Source organism: Anser brachyrhynchus, assembly GCF_964034855.1.
Source record: "Anser brachyrhynchus genome assembly, chromosome: 2".
Taxonomy (NCBI): domain Eukaryota; kingdom Metazoa; phylum Chordata; class Aves; order Anseriformes; family Anatidae; genus Anser; species Anser brachyrhynchus.
Window position 1 is genome coordinate 151,806,066 of NC_137695.1, and position 19,371 is coordinate 151,825,436.

The following is a 19,371-nucleotide window of genomic DNA, read 5'->3' on the forward strand; positions in this document are numbered from 1 at the left end:
ATATTCCTAAGAGCAACAATTCCCACCCAAATGTCAGGATGCCAAATTCCAAATGCCTCATAGCAGGAATGAGCTATGACCAAGAATACTGCTTCTACTTGATACAGATCTAGTCTACTGTTTCCCCTCATAAGCCTGTGTGAGGTTGTGCTCTCCAGATGTTCCTCTGCCAGTCAATGACCAGTCCTTTTCCATCCCAGAGTTCTTTTTTTTTTTTTTTCCCCCCATAACTAATTCCTAGGAAATGTCTGTGCAGTCCCACTGTCTGTATCAGTGCGATTATCTATGTGTGCTTACATGTGCCTGACTATTATTCGCTTGTCACTTTCCCAAAAGCCATTATGATGGCTTGACTAAAGACACCTGATTCTTTAGATTTTTTAATGGGAAGAAAGAAGTCAAACATTTTGGTGTGGGGCAAAGTACTTACCATAAAAGTCTTGCTCTCAATGTGTACTTGGTTGAAACCTCTAAAGGAAGATTTTTATAAGAAAAGTTATTCATCATTTTCATTTGGGGAAGAAAAAGAAAAAAAAATATTCAAACCAAAATTATATCTCCATGAATAATGTCATAAAGATATGAGATCTGCATTTAGAATATCCATCTGAGGCTGCCTGGGTCTGTTCCCACGCAGGCTTTAGCACTTTGGAAACAAACTGTTTAATGGTATATTTTCATTAATTATCTCCATGATTGGAGAAACACTACCCTAGCTATTGAAAACTGTTTTACTGATATTGTGAGAAAGATGGAGAAATGCCTCTGGAGTGCTTTCCATTAGAAGTGACAATGAGCATATCTTGTTATACCATTTAACAGCTGGCAGCTACAAATATGATATGGCAGATCATAACTACATTGGACTTACATACAGACTAAAAAATTCCACATTGTTCTCAGATGAGCAAAACCGGGAGATGCCTTATGGCAAAGCTGAGGGAAACACAGATTTATCCAAAGATGATTTTATTTTGGGGGGAGGCATACTGTAATTATCATCTCTACTTTATTTGAACTTTTAAAACATACGTTCCCCTTTTGCATAAGAGAAAAATGCTAGCCAGTCTCCAGCAGTGTAGCAAAACTGAACAAATTTCAAAATCATACCATGTCATTGTCAGAAGAAAAGTGTTAAAATGATGCAATCAAATTCCAACCAGATGGAATACTAGGGGGAGAAAAAAATCAGACATCTGAAACTGTTGCGCCAAATCAATGGGGCAACTGCAGGATTTAAGATAAAATCTCTGTGTCAGCTCCCGGACAAACGATTGTGAGCAGGAATTTAGACATGAAACACCCTCAGTTCAGACAGAGACGCAGACTAAGCCCCATGAGTGGCACAGGTCAAAGCTGCAGGGTTTTTCAGACCAAGTGATGACAGAGTTTGGGGTGTTTTTTTTGTTGCTGTTATTGTTTTTGTTTGGTTTTGTGTGTGTGTGTGTGTGTGCGCATGTGTTATTTATTTATTTGTTTATTTATTTTTGGTTTGGTTTGTTGGGTTTTTTGTTTGTTTTTGTTTTAAAACACAATGTATGTAATGCATGCTCAGTCTCTGAGATAATCTTACACAGAAATGAAGTACATTTATGAATGCAGCAAAGGATAACAGGGAAAGGAGCTTCCCAGAGGTGACAAATCAGGAAGCCTCAGAGAAATCAGCAAGATCCACCTTCACCCAAAGCAAAGCATATAGTTGAGCTGGTTCTGCAGGTCTCCACTAAGCCACATCTCAGCACCAATAATGCCCTCATTCTACACCACCTTGTCCTCATCCTGTAGCCCATCTCTGAAAAATGCCAGCACAGCCCTAGGAATCATCAGTACAGCATGCCTTCTATTACAGTGTGTATAAGTGTTAAAAATGGGAATATATTGACATTCACGCGTAAACAGTTCTTTATAAATAGAATAAATAAGCGAAACAAGCCTTATCTCCCTCCAACTCTCTCCTAATGCATATTTAATGTATTATGAGCTTTCTAGTTCATTTTTCCTTTTGACTCCAGGCCTGCCTGTGTTGTGATTTTCCTACAGTTTAAGTAGAACAACCCTTGTGTTTGATACATAAATTTTACTCTTTACGGGCTATACAAAATACTGTTAAGCCTTAAAGAACAGCCCTTGTAAGAACAAGAACAGTCATAAAGCTTCCACAGAAGCCTCTCAGTTTCCTTAATTTCTTATTTTATTGCAGTAGAACTTTGCATGTTTGAGTCATTCCGTTCTCACCAAATTGGTAACTGCAAGTAAACAAAATGATTAAACAGTTTGGATGGTGATCAAAATCTCAGTCCTGCCAATGACTATATTTGTATTGTTAGAAGTGTTGGTGCAATATGAAACTCAATTTCTACCCTTCAAAGGTGGAGCACAAAAGCAGAGAAAAGACATTTTCTGGCCTGTTAAAAAGCCTGTGAGCTTACAATATTCTGGGAACTTCTGCTTATGAGCATTTCTTACTCTTGAAAACTCCTTACTCTATCGCTCAGCACTTGATCTGTTGGCTTAGACCGGATTCATCAACACCCAGCTCCAAAAACTACACTCAACTCTGTAGTGGTATTGCTCAGACAAATTAGACTTCACTTTGCTCACAGGGCATGCACTTCAGTAGGAAGGAGGCACCAGACGTGGTCTCGATGTGTGGCCAGAATGGCTCTTCTCGGAGCACAAAGCCTACGTTCATGGTAGCACAGCCAGTGGGGCTTCAACAAAAAGGAACATAGGTGTCAGAGTTGAAGAGCTGCAGTCTTATCAAGAGCCACTCTGTAGCTCAAGGTCCCTAATACAATAAATGCTTTCAAGTTTTCTGCTGGTATATTTTAGAAAGGCTTGGTTTTCTTTGACTGCAATTAATACACCTCTGGGTTTTTAATCAGGAGTACCACATGGAAAATGATGTGCCACCTGGACACCAGTCATTATAGCTAAAAGAGTCTAAACTACTTGGTTTGAAAAATCTCATCCCAAAGTTTATATTCTTTTTTAACCTGGTTGCCTAAATAAAAAAGACTTCACAAAACTGTGTTGTCCCTCAGACAGTCCTTCAGCAACAGCCTGAGCATGTTGGTCTGCATTAACTGAATGTGGCAAAGGAAGAGCAGCCTCAGAGCACTCCTACATCTGCATTCCTGCAGATTTTCTGGGTATAGGTAACTGGGTGGGGGAGCAAGACTTTTTAATGACAGCAAGGTCAATAAGCAGTAATTAATTTTAGATACTAAGAATTCACTGAAATGGTAACGTTCATGCCCTTCAATTGACAAACACATAAGAAACTAAATTTCTTTAATTGTATTGTTCATAATATTTCCCTCCCACCATCATGCAGGAGACAATACTGAGAATGATCAAGAAATAAATTCTTTTTCTTATGTTAACCCAAAGCAGAGCATTTTCCTTTTCAATTAAATTTTATAAATAGAGAAGAAATGAGACCAAGGTTGTAAGTATCTTATTCACAACAACAAGCAGCTGTTGACACTGCCTTAGTGACATTGCAGCTATCGTTCACACCTGACTGGAACAGACAGTGTGTTCCCTGCAATAAGGTGTTACTCAATATTCGATCAAGTACCAGGTGCTGACCCATAAACCATCCCCTCACAATCATTAGGTTTACATGGGCATAAATTTAAAGAAGTTGTGGATGAAGCTTTGTCCACTATAGCCTTGATAATTCCTGTACGGAGTCCTATTACTTACAGATGAACTGCAGACCACAATTATAATATTTTTATTTCAGAAAGTCAAATGACCAGTCTTTATCTAAATGCTTAACAAGGCAAGAACAAATAATCCTATCTAAATTAAGAAATATTAGGCACAAAACATTATTATTCAATGCAAGACCTCTGTAGGTAACATCACCTGAATAATTAGCAGCAGCATCTCTGGTGCCCAGGGTTTCAGCAGACACGTATGTACAAGGATATATGTGTCACCTCTTGAACCTGTCTTGCAAAAGTAATGACTTGCTCAGACAATACAGTGATGGAAATCCAGGGGACTCTCAGAAAAATGATGAAGCACCAAGTCAAGAAGAATGTTCAATACGCTGATAAGATTCCCTAATTGTGGTCTCTTGAGAGGATGACTGTACCTACACTCACAAGGAGTTTGGGAGTAGTTTGCTTCAGTACTCTTCATACAGACTTATTTGATGATGGGTTTTGCTGTTGGGTTGTTATTACTTTTACCACAATACTGGGAGACAGTCTGGGAAATGATGCTGTAATATTCCAGGAAGAAATTGCAAGAACTAAGGAATCCTCCTCCTTTCATCACCCGCAAAGTAACTCACAGATCATTTCGGAGAAATAAGTCCTTGGGTCCTGGAGACCTGTGGGCAGCCATGGCAGGCATTTTCCTTCCTGAGAAGTGATATCTCTTTCAGGTCACCTGTCACCATCTCCTACACAGAAATTTTGGCAGAATTTTGAGAAGTTAGCAGAAATACTCTGCTTCTTGACTCTGACACAAAATCAGAGTATGCCAGGAAAAGCCCAGGAAAAACAGCTGAGAGGAACCACAATTCCATGAAACATGTCTGTAAATCCAAATGGAACAGCCATGCACTTTTTCCTCACTTTCACCAAGGTAGTTGCAGAAGAAAAGTTTGCAGAGAAAGAAAGTGACTGATAGCTTTCTTATACAATTTCCCTCCTCCTACACTTTGGAGGGGAAAATAAATAAATAAATAACACAGGTGGAAGTAGAGGGATTCTCTGGGAGTTCAGGTGTGAAAGGAGGAAACATCCAACATAAAAAAAAAAAATGAAAAAAAAATCTTTGTTTTAAAACAACCCTTCTTTCAGGATAAGCTAAGTAGTAGTGTAGCACTTCTTGTGCTCTATTTATTATTTGTGCAACAGTATGACATAGAGCTCTCCATGAGCAAGGTTGTTTGTGTTAGGGTCTTTACACAAGCAATGTAAGAGAGACTACCTGTCAAAAAAAGCTTTTTTAAATAGACAAGACTAACATGGGGAGAAAGCTAGCAGCATAATTTTCTGGATGAGGATCCAAAGATAAATCAAGAAACATGCCCAAAGGCATTGCAGAAATCAGTAACAAGGCATTGCTGTGATCGCAGCTCCTTGGTCACAGTCACTGGTACCTGTACAGCAATCACCTGGCCTTGCACATTAACCGCATGTTCACCCAACCTGAGTACAACTCACGCTCTTACTCAGACCTCTATTGCCTGTAAAAGTCGAAGGTAAAGAAAAAATGTTTGTCTAGGAAACACTAAGCTGCCACATAGTTCTAACAAGAAACACTTAGGCGTGTTCTCAGATACCTTTAATTCCTGCTCCTAAAATCCTTGATTTCCTTTGACTACAGGGTTGACTTCAGCGGCTCACCAAATATTCCTGCTTTTTTGTTGTGTTACTCCAAACATCTCAGTCCCTTAGCTAAAATCTGACAGATCTGCCTGCTTTCTTCAGGTGACTAGTGCCAGCATAATGACTGGTCTGAGGAGAACAAGCAGAACTACACACTTTAAATACACTTTTCAAGAGACAATGAGACCATAGTGAAGACGGCAAGCTCAGAAAAATTGTATTCTCGCCATACTTGGAGGTTTTGAAGATCCCACTGAATAAAGCTCTGCTGCTCAGATCTCATAGCTACCCTTCTTTGAGTAGGAGGTTGGACAAGAAACTTCCTGAGGTCCCTTCCAACTTGGATTTATCATAGAGTCATAGAACAGCTTGGGTTAGAAGGGACTTTAAAGATCATCTAGTTCTAACCCTACTGCCATTTAACCCATGAACTTGTACTGTGTAAAACAGATTTTCAGCCCTACAGAAAGTGGATTCTTATTTTAAAGACTCACCAAATTCGATGATATACAGTTTAACCCACATTTCACTAATAAATAAATAAAATAAAATAAAATAAAATAAATAATAAATAATAAATAAATTACTCTTCTCTTTACCTGAATTGGATAGTAGACACTGACAAGTCATTTGCGTTATTGTTACCTGCAGTGGTATTTCCAACAGCAGTCAGAAGAGCTAATCATTTTCCCACTTCTAATCACTTTTCTAACAATGTATATAATTCTCAGTAGGAAATTGGACAGCAGTGTGGTATATGAGGTGTTGAAATCCGACCTCCTGACCCATGCTGGATCTTGTGCTCCCCTTTGTGCCTGCCTGCTGTATCAGCTTGCACCATCCAACTGAACCACCTGAAGCACCACAAAGCCCAAAGCACTGTGCACGTAGCCATGCACGCAAGTCTCTGACGAAATACAATGGAATTGCTGCATTATCCTGACGAACAGCAAAGCAAGTGTCCAGTAGAAGCCCAGCTGTGTCTTTTCAGCTGCCAGTCAGGGCCTGCCAAGGCAGCAGGTAGAAGATAACATTGGTGTCTTGCCTTATGCAGACACTAAGTCATTTAAGGCAGCCTTTGTCCTCTCTATACGGTGTGTGAAGTGACCTCTAGGAAGGGTCTTGAATTTTGACTAGGTTCATTCATTAATATTCACCACATTCCAAGAGCACTTAACAGCTCCTAATCAGCAAAACGTTTTTTCTTGCTTCTTACTGGACATCTACATGTTATATTTTGTCAGACACAGAATATGATTTGACTGTGAAAACTTTAAATCAGTGCTGAGCATTTTCCCAAAATGATATGCACCAGTTGCATGGCACATTTGATCGATGAAGTGTTTGCTGGATGATATTCTATGAGCTGTGCTATGAGCTGTGGCACAGGACTTTATTGCTCAGAGTCTGGTTGGGTTCATTACTTACACTGTAGGTTGACAACTACAAAGTTGAGTTAGATCTATCCATGCAATTCTGAATTCAGTTTGCTGAAATGTGAAACTATCTTATTTTCCACTGGCACATTTTAGCCTGATGCTGCTGTATAAACATTCTGCATTATATTACAAGAGAGAACATTGGCTGTCACTGTGACATCCTCAACGTTACACCACTTCGCAGAAGCCAGTAGCCTTATCGGGTACTAATGTAACTGAGGACTTTGTGCACAGCTGAGAAACAGTGGCTTCTTTAGTTATCAGTGATCAGCTGAGTTGTGGAGACTGTCCATACGATTGCTTATGCCCAGATATGTGGAAATGTAATGTAACTTTAATGTTCTTTATCAAAGTTTAAGATAAGAGACCTGACCCCATAGGCCAAGAGAATGCACTCTGAAGGTTGTGGAGACCTACAAGAGCTTGGCTCATGTGCTTCAGTGGGTTCATCTGTGAGGTTGCCTTTGTATGTTTGAGCTCTGGGACTACGTATGCTTGATTTAACCTCCTTGATCCCATTGTTTGAGATTCTCGTGCAATGTAGAGGTCTAGCTCTCTACACCTTCCAGCACACCTGTGCAAATATATACTTACCAGCTTTGATTTTATAGAGACAGTAAAGGAACCTGTAAACATAAAGATATTTCAATAAAAACTGGGACAACCCAAGGAAATCACATTGTGCAACTATTAAGAGCTAATTATGATCTACAGTCTAGGGTCTGCAAAAAAATGTAACAGCAATTAGAGCCACCACTCTTTCTGTTCCCCTGAGCATCAGAAAGCACATCAGATACGCAGCAACAGTTATGTAATAGGAAGCAATAATTTCCGGCAATTTCCACATCAGCATATTATATAATGAACACATTGATGTGGAACTGACCAACGAACAAGCCACAGAAGGATGTAACTTTGGCAAGTAGATTTATAGCTCTTCAAAAAAAAATTAAAAAAAAAAATAAAAGAAGAGAGAGAGAGCGGAAGAAAGAAAAAAGGTGTTGGTTCTAATACCATGCTTTTTCAACTAGAATTCTTCCAGGCACTATACAAACATTGTGCAACATAGTTCTACAAAGCTCCAAGAAGGACGATGAATGGGGACAAGTGTCCCAATTTCATTATTGTGTAAAGGAAGGGGAGGATGGGAAGTTGTAAGGTGCTTGAATGAGACTGCAGGAATTTGGGCTCCTGTGACAGTCCCATCAGAAATACTCAACATGACATTAAGAAAGCTATTTTAGGCCAAAATTCAAAGGCATTTTAAAAAAACATTATTACCCAGCCAGATCTTCAAATCATCCATAGCAAGAGTTTATTAATTTTAAGAGAAGTTAGTGTCAAAATTTTGGGGAGACAGAAAAAAATATCTGTCATCTCCTGAATCTGGCACTGGTGATTATCCCCAGGGACCTCATGGACATTTCATATTATGCATATACCAACCTGAGGTTTTGCCAAATGTGTACTTCATTCTCTTTTTGTAAATTTGAGTTGCTAATATTTTCTGGTTATTCCCTTGCCTGTTTGGGTGTGAAGTTGCTAGGAACAAGGACTGTCAATAATCTACATGTTTATTCCATGCTTAAAATAAATTTATAAAGGAATTAAAATACTATAATTAATAATATAATAATAAGAGGCTACATTTAAAAAGCAAGTCCTGTTGTTAATCGTTAAAGGGGCAACCTCAACTTAAATATGCTTATTCTCTTGCTCAGGTCATCACAACATTCCCCAAGTGAAAGAAGGCCTGATTCAAATAGAGGGGACTATCAGATGGAACAATTAAGGTTCATATATGCCCCCTTAACTCTCTGGGATAGGAAGGCTTCCCAGAACAGACCATAGGAAACCTCAGTCTCTTATAGAGTACAATTTACTGTGATTAATTAACACATGCAAGAGTCCTGGTCCTTCTTCTAGGAAAAAGAAGCTTTGGGAAGCTTCTAGGAAAATGGAAGCTTTGCCACTATTGCCAGTAGAAACCACCTGCGGCCAAAGCAAAATATCATTAGTCTTGTGTTTTCTTCCAGCAATGATCTCTACAGTCAGGGCATGATGAACCAGAAATATCAGCATATTAGTATTTATTCTGAAATGACAGCATCTGGTTTGACAAGTGACAGACTAAATGCAACAAGTCTTTGATTCTGGCAGGTAATTCCTTTCCAGAGTCCCGAAGGTTACGCAAACTAGGAAACAACTATTTTTATATTCAGTCTGCAGAGTCAGGACTCCAGGGAAATTGTTTTGTTTTACTTTAAAGCCTCTGGAACATTAAATTTTACAGACATATTCACATCTGCTTCCACACTTCTAAGACATTTACAGGTGATCTGACCTCTTTTCAGCCTCATTAGACTTACCAAATAATTGCAAGCAAACAATCAGACCCCTTTGAAGGAGAAAAACATCCAGACTGTGCAAGTAGGATGCATTCTTAATTGGTACACACATGCACCACTGAATATTGCTTGGGCTCATTGCCGCTATGTGATTTAATGCAGCAGTCTGTACTTCCCCGTGTCTGATAGTAACGTGACAAGGGATTTTAAGATGTATGCGTCTGGGAAACATAACAAAGTAAAAATACTAGGGAGAAAGCAAGGGAGCTGTTTATATTTATAGCAGGTTTTGTATAAGCAGACCCAAATCACAATTCCAGCAAACTTTGAAGTTGGGGAGAGCATGTTGCAAAGTGGGATTTGGAGAAAAGTATATGGCTAAGGAATAACAGAAGCTGTGGATGCTTAGACCCATAGAAAATCAAGCCTAAGTGTCTCAAAAGGGAACTTAAAATGGAGGAATCCAAAAGCTGATTTTCCTCAAAAATAAACGGTTTGTTGCTTGGGACCTCGCACAGCTGCAAGGATGTACACAAAAGGTGAAACCCAGGGCTCTGTAAATGTTCCCAGTTCAAACCAGAAATGTTTCTACATTCACGTTTCTCTCCTATGCCATGCACAGCTCAGGAGGTGATATCAGCAAAGACAACAGTACTCCATTACTCGATTTCTTCTAAATTCCAAAGCATCCATTGCATCCCTGTTGGAAAGAAGAGTGAACCTGAAGCAGAGGAGACACCTGAGCAGTCAGGAAGCATTGGGTGAAGGGAGATCTTGTTAGTGTCTCTCCCCTCACCGTGACTCACAGTCAGATTGAGCAAGTGAAGAATCTTCTCAAGTTATTTCAGTTCTTCATTATTTTTCCTTCTCCTGGGAAGAATTTTCCATCAGCTCATTAAGCAAGCTCTGGTGGCAGTGACTGAAAAAAAGCAGTGTGACATGGTACTAAATTATCTTTCCACAGGCATAAGGGTTGATTTATGAAGGGTCTTCACAGTGGGGTCATGCTTCAGAAGTGGCCCAAAGGGAGAAGAGTAGCATGTGCTTTGTGGGGACCAGAGGTATAGGAAATGCCCTAGGAAGGCCTTGTTAAGTTCACGTACCACTTAAATCCTAAGTTGTTTCAGGTCTGCCTAGAAAATTCAGAAATTTCGAATATTTTAGGATCAGATCTGCCTTTAACTTTCTCCTGCATAGCTTATGAAGAGAGTTGATTACCCAAAAAAGTGGTGCAGCAAAACAGCAGCAGCAGCCACTCCATACCTGTCTCTCGACACACTGCAGTGGCTGAAGGAAGAGTTCAGTTTCCACAGTCAAACCACATCAAGACCTCCCTGCTCAAACCACAAGCAGTATTTCTTATGTAGCTCCACAGCACTGGTGTGCCCTGGAAGGAAAATGTGCACGATCTCTGGAAAGTGGGCACACCCCAACATCTCATTCCAAGAGAAATATTGACCACTGTCTAGAAGGGGTTGGCACAGGCTGGAAATTAGAGGTATCCATGCACTTCCCATCCCTGGTGCCAGCTTGCCACCTGTGAGGTGTCAGGGTCGGCTCTGTGCTCACAGACACCAGCATCACCCAGGAGCAGTGCTCCACGAAGCACATCAGTGTAGGGCTGTAGAGAGGCCAGAAATCTGAGAAACTCAGGGTCACCGTAATTAAGCTCCAGAATGCCCTGCAGTGCAAGTCCCAAAATATCTCAAAATTTCCTTCAGCTCTCACCAGGACAAAGAGCCTTAGCAGTAAAATTCTGAGCAGCCCACACCCGGCACTTTGAGTTTTAACAACAACTAGCCTGGAGCAAGAAGAGGAAAGAAAAGGCTTTCTCTGTTTCACAGGGATGGGGAGAGGAGGAATATTTCATTCAGTGAGACGTCTGGTGTCACATCTTGGGCAGCAGTCAGAAGCTGGAGACTGAGAAGATGGAGGACCAGGCTGGTCTGTGGATGTGGAGTAACATGCCTCCTGCAGACCACATAGTCCTCTGCTTTCCAACAGCAAATGCATCACAAATCAGAGTCCAGCACGCCTACAGCAGTGCAGATAGTTCTTGAGTCAACCCTACCTTTTTATCAACGTTATTTTTAATTCCTTAGGGGATTTGGAGCAGAGTTAATCACATCTAATATTTTCTCTTGTTGAGAGCAAAAGATCTAAACACTACCGAAGTCAAAAAGAGTTTTCAGCCTTTTGTGGGATCTGGAGACCAAGCAGCAGAACAAGGCTTTATTTCAGGGGAGACCCAGCAGACACTCCGTGACAGTGATCAATGGGTCCGAAAGCAAAGGAAAGGGAAGATCGGGAATACTGACCTCATTTAGCATGCAGACGGCATCTCCGTTTTGCTGCATGTCCAGCTCAGTGGCAGAGCGATGAGTAAAGGTCGCCCTTGTGACCCCAGTCTGGGTAATGTCCCCATATGGTGCGCTGACACACAGACCTGTACAATGAGCTGTCAGAGGAGGAAACGCTGGACACTTCTTCACGTTCAAACTGCACTGTCAAAAACTTCAGGCAGAAACGTGTATTTTTAGTCTTAAATCACACTGCTCAGCAGGGACTAAAAGAAAGTTGGTGATTGGAAGGCTTTTTGAGGTCTTCTCTTCATAAAACAAGGAATTCTGTATGAATTCCCCCACGTGTTTATATATATATATTTATATGACACAGTAAGATTAATTGGATGGGATTATGCAGAAGCATAGCATCATTTATATAGATTACTCTTAATAACTACAGAATTACTCCAGGAATGAGATTCTTAATAGGGGTTGCTGAAATCACCCTGGAGAAGTCAATAACAATACAAATACCAATTTTTCAGTCACATAGCGCAGTCAAGAAAACACTGCAGACACTAAAATCTTTCCCTTCGTTTGATGGAGAAGGCTCCAACAAATCCTTTGGTTCATGATCTCTCAGTCTGGTGGGCCAGGCCTCAGACAGACCCCAGAGATTTTGCAGTCTGTGTGCAGCCAGTCTGAGCAAGTGAATGAGGCTTTGTGCTCCAGACTTCACCTCCCCATGTAGTCCCCTTCACCCTAGACAAGAGCAATCCTGCTGAGCTCAGCCTTGGCAAACGGGACCTGCTCTTGGTCCCGTTGCCACGCTCTCCCTTCAGCCCCCACGCCAATTCCACCACCATGTCCCCCATTACCTGAATACCTTTGATACCTGTGAAGCACTGCTGCGAAAGGAGAGTTGAGCACACGCGTAAGTGCCCTCTGTCCTGGCTCCTTGCAAGAGTTACTGCCACTGAGAACAGTGGCTAGGGGAGGAATCACTCTGGGAGTCATGCAGATGCTTTACACAGACCTGCACAACATCTTCCTGGCCAGATGCTGGGAGGAGTAGGTAGCCCTTTGATGGCAATGTCCTTTTCTCTGATGCCCCAAAAGCGTGGTTTCCAGGCACAGAGATGGTCCCTGCTATGTCACCTCACAACATGCTCTGTGTTCAGCCACACTACTATTTGTAGGACCTCCTGTCCTGGGTGTGCATGGTGCAAAGGGCTTTGGGATTTTGCAGTGAAACAGTGGTGGTAGGGAGAGGTGTGATGGGGAATTCAGGGTACCTGGAAAAATCTAGCCTTTTTTTTCCAGAAAGCACACTTCCCTCTGGATGCACCAAAGGGACGATGGAAAACCTTCTGGGAGCAGGTTTCTTGTGCCCATTTTTTCTGGTGAACTTAACCCATCCTGTAACCTTTCCTGGTAGACACGGGCATGGCAGAAGCTGTGCCTCCACCTCCTGGGGGCTGTATCAGAGCCCTGCTCCTGACAGCATCAGCCAGGACACTTCTGCTGTGAGACAGGAACCGAGCACATCGCACCCAGGAAAGGTTAAGGATGAGAAGCAGTTACCAGCCTCCCATGCACAGGTACCCAAAACATCCTCTGAAATGTGACCGTCCTGCATCAACCCCAACTGCTGCGACACAAGGGAGGACCAGGTCCCCTCTGTGCCTTCCTAAACCACCAGTACCCTCCTTGGAGGAGCAGGCTGGAGCCGCTTGCATGGCGTGCTCACCCTTCACTGTGATTAACTCCTCCGTCACAGAGAGGGACGCGAGCATCCATCTCTGCTCGGCCAACTGGAATCACTGGCCAGCACACCCCGTGCCATTTATCACTGGCACTTATGTGGGAGAGACCGACAGCAGGTGCCATTTGTGTCAACGTCCCTGCGTGAGCCGACTGATTAATTAAAGCCACGCGGCCCCCAGGCTGCCGGGAGGGCAAGGAGGAGCAGGAGGGATCGTTTGTTAGCTCTCTCTTAGCGCTCGCTGTCTCCTTCAAAGGCCCTTTTGAGTAGAAGCACTCGAATCCCCCAGTGCCTCGGGGCCATGGAGGTGGGCAGGGTGAGCTCCCCTGGGAAAGGCTTCGTGGCTGCTCGTTGTGGGTATCTGTGCCCAAGGAGGAGGTATGGGGGCTCCACAAACCCCCCCCCCCCCCCCACATCCCACAGCTTTGTTTTTAAACCTACGGCTTCAAAAGGAGTGACAAAAGGGAAAAATAATCCCTGCAAACACTGATAATTAAACAGCTGCCTCACATCCTGTACACTGGGAATCTCTATTATTCATGGACTGGAGCCGATGGGTGCAATACCATTTCTTTTTGTTCTCACATTACAGATGCACCCACCCAGTTCCACCAACCCTCACAGCACCCTCAGCTCAACCAGTAGTAGTAAGCCTGGACAGATACGGATGCAAAGGCGACTGCCACCAGACTATGTCACTCCTCCCCAGCCTGGTTTGGAAGGGCTGTGTGACGGCCCCCTGGAGTGCTTCTCACCCATTTTTATCCAGGCTGGGTTTTGCAGCTGCAGGAACCTCAGCGGAGCGATGTGTCACCTAAGGGTGCCCAAAGGAGAGGAGTCATTTGGGTATGAGGCAGTTTTGACTCACGTTGTGCTGGAGCATCCATTTGGGACTGTCACCCATCCCTGGCACAGTGACCCCAAACCACCTCCTGCACTGTCGTTGTACGTCCACCCACAGCCAGGCAGTTTTCTTCACTGCTCTGGGACGAACGCTCCCTCGGATCCTGATCGCTGGCCAAAACCCTTTCCCATACTTTGAGCCTGAGAAGTAAAAGACACATTTTATAGCGGAGAGGCGTCTGCCAGCACCCTGCTGCTTTTCAACACTTGCTTACGCCTCGCTGGAGCAGAGGGCACTGGTTTCTCTATCATGCATGTGCAATCAAAACGAAGAGCGTTCCTTAACTTTTAGCACCCCAGAGGTACTGCCTATTTACCAGACTCAAAATAGCCAGTTGGCACCGCTTACAGGTGGCAGGCACTCAGATTTTTAGGCTGCCAAATAATCCTATTTCAGTGATCTGGGCTGCAGCACTCATTTCTTAGCACTTGCACGCGCCTCTGCCCTAGTCTTACATTGCACAGGGCTAGAAGAGGCCTAAAGGACAAGATTTAAGGTGATTCTGCCACAGTCTGAGTGTGGAGCTTTTGTTGGGTTGTCCAAAAAGAAAACAAAAACTTTCAAATTTTTGTTGCCACTTTATCAAAACTCTGGCTCACCCCGCTAAGTTTTCTAGGGCTTTGCAGTCAAGACCTGGGGGGGAGACTTAGCAAAAGAGCAATCATAGGGTAAATTCCCTCTGCTGCCCAGCACCAGTGCGGTGGACGCCCTGCTCAGGAGCAGAACGGAAGGCAAACATCTGAGCTCATTCATCTGGGCCCCCTGTACCTACATTTCTCAGCCCAGTGAGTTTAAAGGATAGCATTGCTCCCAGCGTGGTTACCCTGCAGAGAAAAGGGTCCTAGGGGTTTGGGGCAGCATGGGGGCATCTGGGACACCAGGAGGGCCAGCAGAGGCTGGGCACCAGCAATGCTCGTTGCAGAGCATTGTGCCAGGTGTGACACACTGATCATCAGCCCCTGGAAAATTAGGAGTCCTGTGGTTAATAGGAGCAAGTATCAGGGATCCCACCCCAGAGCACCACGTCCCACTCCTCGACTCCCTGCATCTGGCCAAGGAGATGAGGCTCAAACAGCAGCAGAGGCTGAAGCCCTGCAGAAGCAGACTTGGGGAGCCCCCACCTCTTGCATCTACAACCAAAAGCCACTTAATACCTGCACAGCCTGCTGGCAGTATCACTGAAGCTGGGGGGAAATGAACTAGCAAGCATCAAAAGTAAAGCTGTAAGAGTGTCCCTGAGCAGCAGGCAGGTCCCTGAGCACCTGGGGAGGATGCAAAGCCTCCTGCTGCTCCAAGCACACCTTGTACACGTGCACTTGGTCTACCCAGGCAGGGACAAACACCCCCAAAAGCAGCACTCTCTCCAGCCACCTCCCTGCTGTCTGTAGGACAGATCCTGCCCGATTTCTTCTTTCAGGGCCCCAAGAGGGCAGCCACCCCCCTCCCTGAGCAGCCCAGCCCCGTCCGCGCCTCGCCATGCCGCAGCCTTTGCTGCCACCCAGCGCTGCCCCCGTCGGCTGAATAATTCATGGGCAGTAATTTAGCTCAGGCAATTCGCCCTTTTTTGTCTGCAGGTTTAATCATTCGGAGATAAATCGCCCGCATCCCCAGCTTCCCGGACGAGGAATCGTTAGGGGCCAGACCTGTAATTTATTATATTTCGGCAGAGTGAAGGTTTAACTGCTGCGGGGTGGGGTGAAGAGGAAAGGAGCTCTTACAAAGACCATGAATTAATGCCGCTGAATACTCATCTCTAATCCCCTATGTGCTCATAGGAGGAAAGATTGCAGTTGTTTGAGGAATGAGGAGAAACTGAGGCACGGATCAGTGAGAGCCTGCGTGGGGCCCTACATGGCCAAGGCCAGGCATGCCCCTGTAAACCTGTGATTAACCTGATCCTGAAAATGGGTGCTTCCCCACATCATCCTCCCTTCCCTTGGTACCCAGCAGCAGCTTCTCTTTGCAGCACCACCCCGACGTAAAAATAGCAACAAACACCAAATCCTACTGAAAGGATTTGCTCAGGAGGTCTCCAAATGGGGACCAGGGTGGCAGCAAATAGTGCCCTACCTGGATGCAAAAGGGGAAAGTCTCTTTTACAGGACACCCCCAAGGATTAAACAAAAGGCTGGACTTCAGCTCTGCAGTAAGAGCACCCAAGCAGAGCTGAGCCTGGCATTGATGTCTGGCAGATACACGCTCCCAGCTCTCTCGGCATGCACAGCTAAGAATGGCAAACTTGCAAAATCATTTTGTTTAAAGGATGAATCCCTTCCTGGCAATCGATGTTAACTTCTGTGGTTGTTGGAAAGGTTTCTGGGCAGTTGGTTTTCTCACTGGGACAATGAAGGAAAACTCACTTTAGTTTTTTTAGTGGATTCTAATCAGTGTTATGGTTGGTAGAATATTTCATAGGGACTGTAGTCATCACCTCATCAAAAATCAGTTTCTGTAAAAGTGTTTGAAGTAACATCTCACAGTCTGTGAGATCTGGGAGAACCTAATTGTCCCTCCTGGCTTCCTTCTGCACCTTCCCTTAACCTGCTGCCCCGCCACTGCCAGCAGCAAGACCTGCTTCTCCCTTTAAATGCCTTGGTTTGCTTTCTACCCCTTTACCTAAAAGATCACATGAAAAACGAGAGGAAAGTGGAAAGAGACATAGACAAGAGTGAGGAAGAGGAAGGGGAAGGGGAAGGGGAAGGGGAAGGGGAAGGGGAAGGGGAAGGGGAAGGGGAAGGGGAAGGGGAAGGGGAAGGGGAAGAGGAAGAGGAAGAGGAAGAGGAAGAGGAAGAGGAAGAGGAAGAGGAAGAGGAAGAGGAAGAGGAAGAGGAAGAGGAAGAGGAAGAGGAAGAGGAAGAGGAAGAGGAAGAGGAAGAGGAAGAGGAAGAGGAAGAGGAAGAGGAAGAGGAAGAGGAAGAGGAAGAGGAAGAGTTGTTTTCTTTAATCTCTCTTTGATTAATATATTCCAGAGATCACTTTGGGGAAAAGAGAAAAAAAAAGTTTGTCTAGACCATAATTTTTTTATTTGTTTCACTACATAATTCTTATATAATAAGTGATAATCCTTTTTTAATCAGATGCATACACTTTAGTAGTACACACAATAAAAGTATAAAGGAGAGATTAGCAAAGCTGCTGTTATGTTCAGACAATAATTCTGATTAGACAAATTTCTGTTTTCAGTTAAAACATTTTCCTCTCCTCTCCTTTCTCCAGATAGCATTGCCTATTTAATTTGGGAATCGAGATAAAATGGGGGTAAAAAGAAACTATGTCTCTACATCCCCTGAGGTCCCCTGCACACCCCAAAACATTCAATCACTGGTGAAGACCAACACATTTCAAACACTTGGAATGCACAAACCTGTCAAAAAACAAAACAAAACAAAACAAATACAAACAAACAAAACCACCAGCCTCATGAACAGTCTTTGCAGAGATTGAACCATGCGAGGGCTTGGAGAACTTGTCACTAAAGCACTGCAAAGATGCCAGAGAAATACGTTTAGGAAGCAGAATAAACAACACAGTTGTGGAAACTGTGTCCACCAGTTATATGCTACCATAGCTAACCCCAAACCATGGTGAAGAAATGTAAAGCCTGAAAGGGGAGTGTATGTTAAAAAGGAAAGGGTTCACGTACATACACTGGTACCTATAGCATGAAATGAACCCAACCTGCCCCAGTTTCATTGCCCTGGTTCTCACCATCATTAGAGCTTTACCACATCAACAGAAGTGCCAACAGCTTTTGTTTATTTCTGACCCACTAAGGCTATGTACCATCACGCAGTACTGAATGAAGGCAAAGGACAACAATCCAAAGGGAAATGAAGCCGGGAAAAGAAACAAGGATATCTCTGAGGGATGGCACTCAACAAAGTGTGCAGGCCTTGGACACTTTAGAAAAGCCTCTCCTCCAGTGAAGCTAAGTGGACAGAGACAGCAAATGGTGGTGCAAAGCACCACAAGCAGTAACATAAAAAGTGATGTAACTTTGCTGGAGGATCCTTCAGTCTTGTATGGACCTTGCCTGATCACCCTGACACCATCTGAACACAACTGCATCTCTGCCAAGCTGTGGTAACCATCCACTGCTGTCACATATGTCAACACTGAGATATCCCTTTTATAACAAACTTTGCTTAGAAACCTACACAAGGCAGTAATAGCAGGGGAACCACAGCCTCCTCCAGGAAAATCTGCCCACAAGCTCCTTGCGCCTCTAGGAATCTTTTTTAGAGCAGCTTTTTTTGATATAAAGAAACATCTTCATTTCCAGCCTAAGATTTTTTTTTTTTTTTGGACTATTTATATCTCTTTTTCCAGACTAGATGATCTTCAGAGGTCCCTTCCAACCTTGGCCATTCTGTGATTCTGTGATTACTCCCCTCCATACCTGTGTCTATATCTCCAGAAAATGCTTTCTATACTCTCGGTTCACAAAAGGGCCTGTTTCACTGAACAATCTCCCCTGCATCTCTGGCCAAGATTGCAAAAGGCTCATGCAACCACCACATCTTGGTAGATATCCACCCCCGGCAGCCAAGCCCTAGTGAGAACACTTTGAATGGGAGCCCAACCCTTGTCCTGATTTGGCCGAAGCTGGGATCCAGCTCCAGGCACTTGCTCATGTCTTTCTGTTCTCCACTGAGAAAGGGAGAGGAATTTCTTGAAGACTCCCCAAGGCTCTTTTGATGGCAGCCGGAAGGCACTCATTGCCATCCGATCTGACAAACTCTAGGTTGTCCATTTTGGTGTCGTAGGAGCCAGCAGGAGTTTCTCGCCTTTGCTAAGGAGGAGTTTCCCATTTCTCAGTGATACTGGAAGGGGGGAAATGAGTGTCTTCTGTGGATGTCATTGCAAAGCATGTGTGATTCAAGAGAACACTGTCCTCGAACTGCTGGCTGTATGGCTTAGCTCTTGTGCCCCTCATCATGCCTTCTGGCAGGAGATGCCTTCTGGCTGAGGGCACGGAGCCTGACCACTGCCAACACAATGCCCTGTACCACACCACCAAGCACCACCACCACAGAGCCAACCAGGGGAGACCCACGTGAGCCAAACAAGGCTGGGACATGGCTAAGGAAGGTGAAGAATTCAAGGTAAGGCAAAACAAATAGGATTCGTAGTACAAGTCATTTTACGGCAGCATAGAAGAGCATAAGGAATGCTAGCATTCAAAGAGAACAAGACAGAGAAGATGAGAATAAAGAGTTTAGCCATGAATTTTGGGACTCGGTTTTGCTCATTAGTGCAGAGACAGTCACTGTCTC

General features: G+C 43.8%; 1 long non-coding RNA gene across 6 annotated transcripts in view; it reads right to left on the reverse strand.

Annotated features, from left to right (window-relative positions):
• The window catches only part of LOC308188722, a 115,087-nt gene that overhangs the window by 80,313 nt on the left and 15,403 nt on the right, over positions 1 to 19,371 (reverse strand). The window lies entirely within an intron of this gene.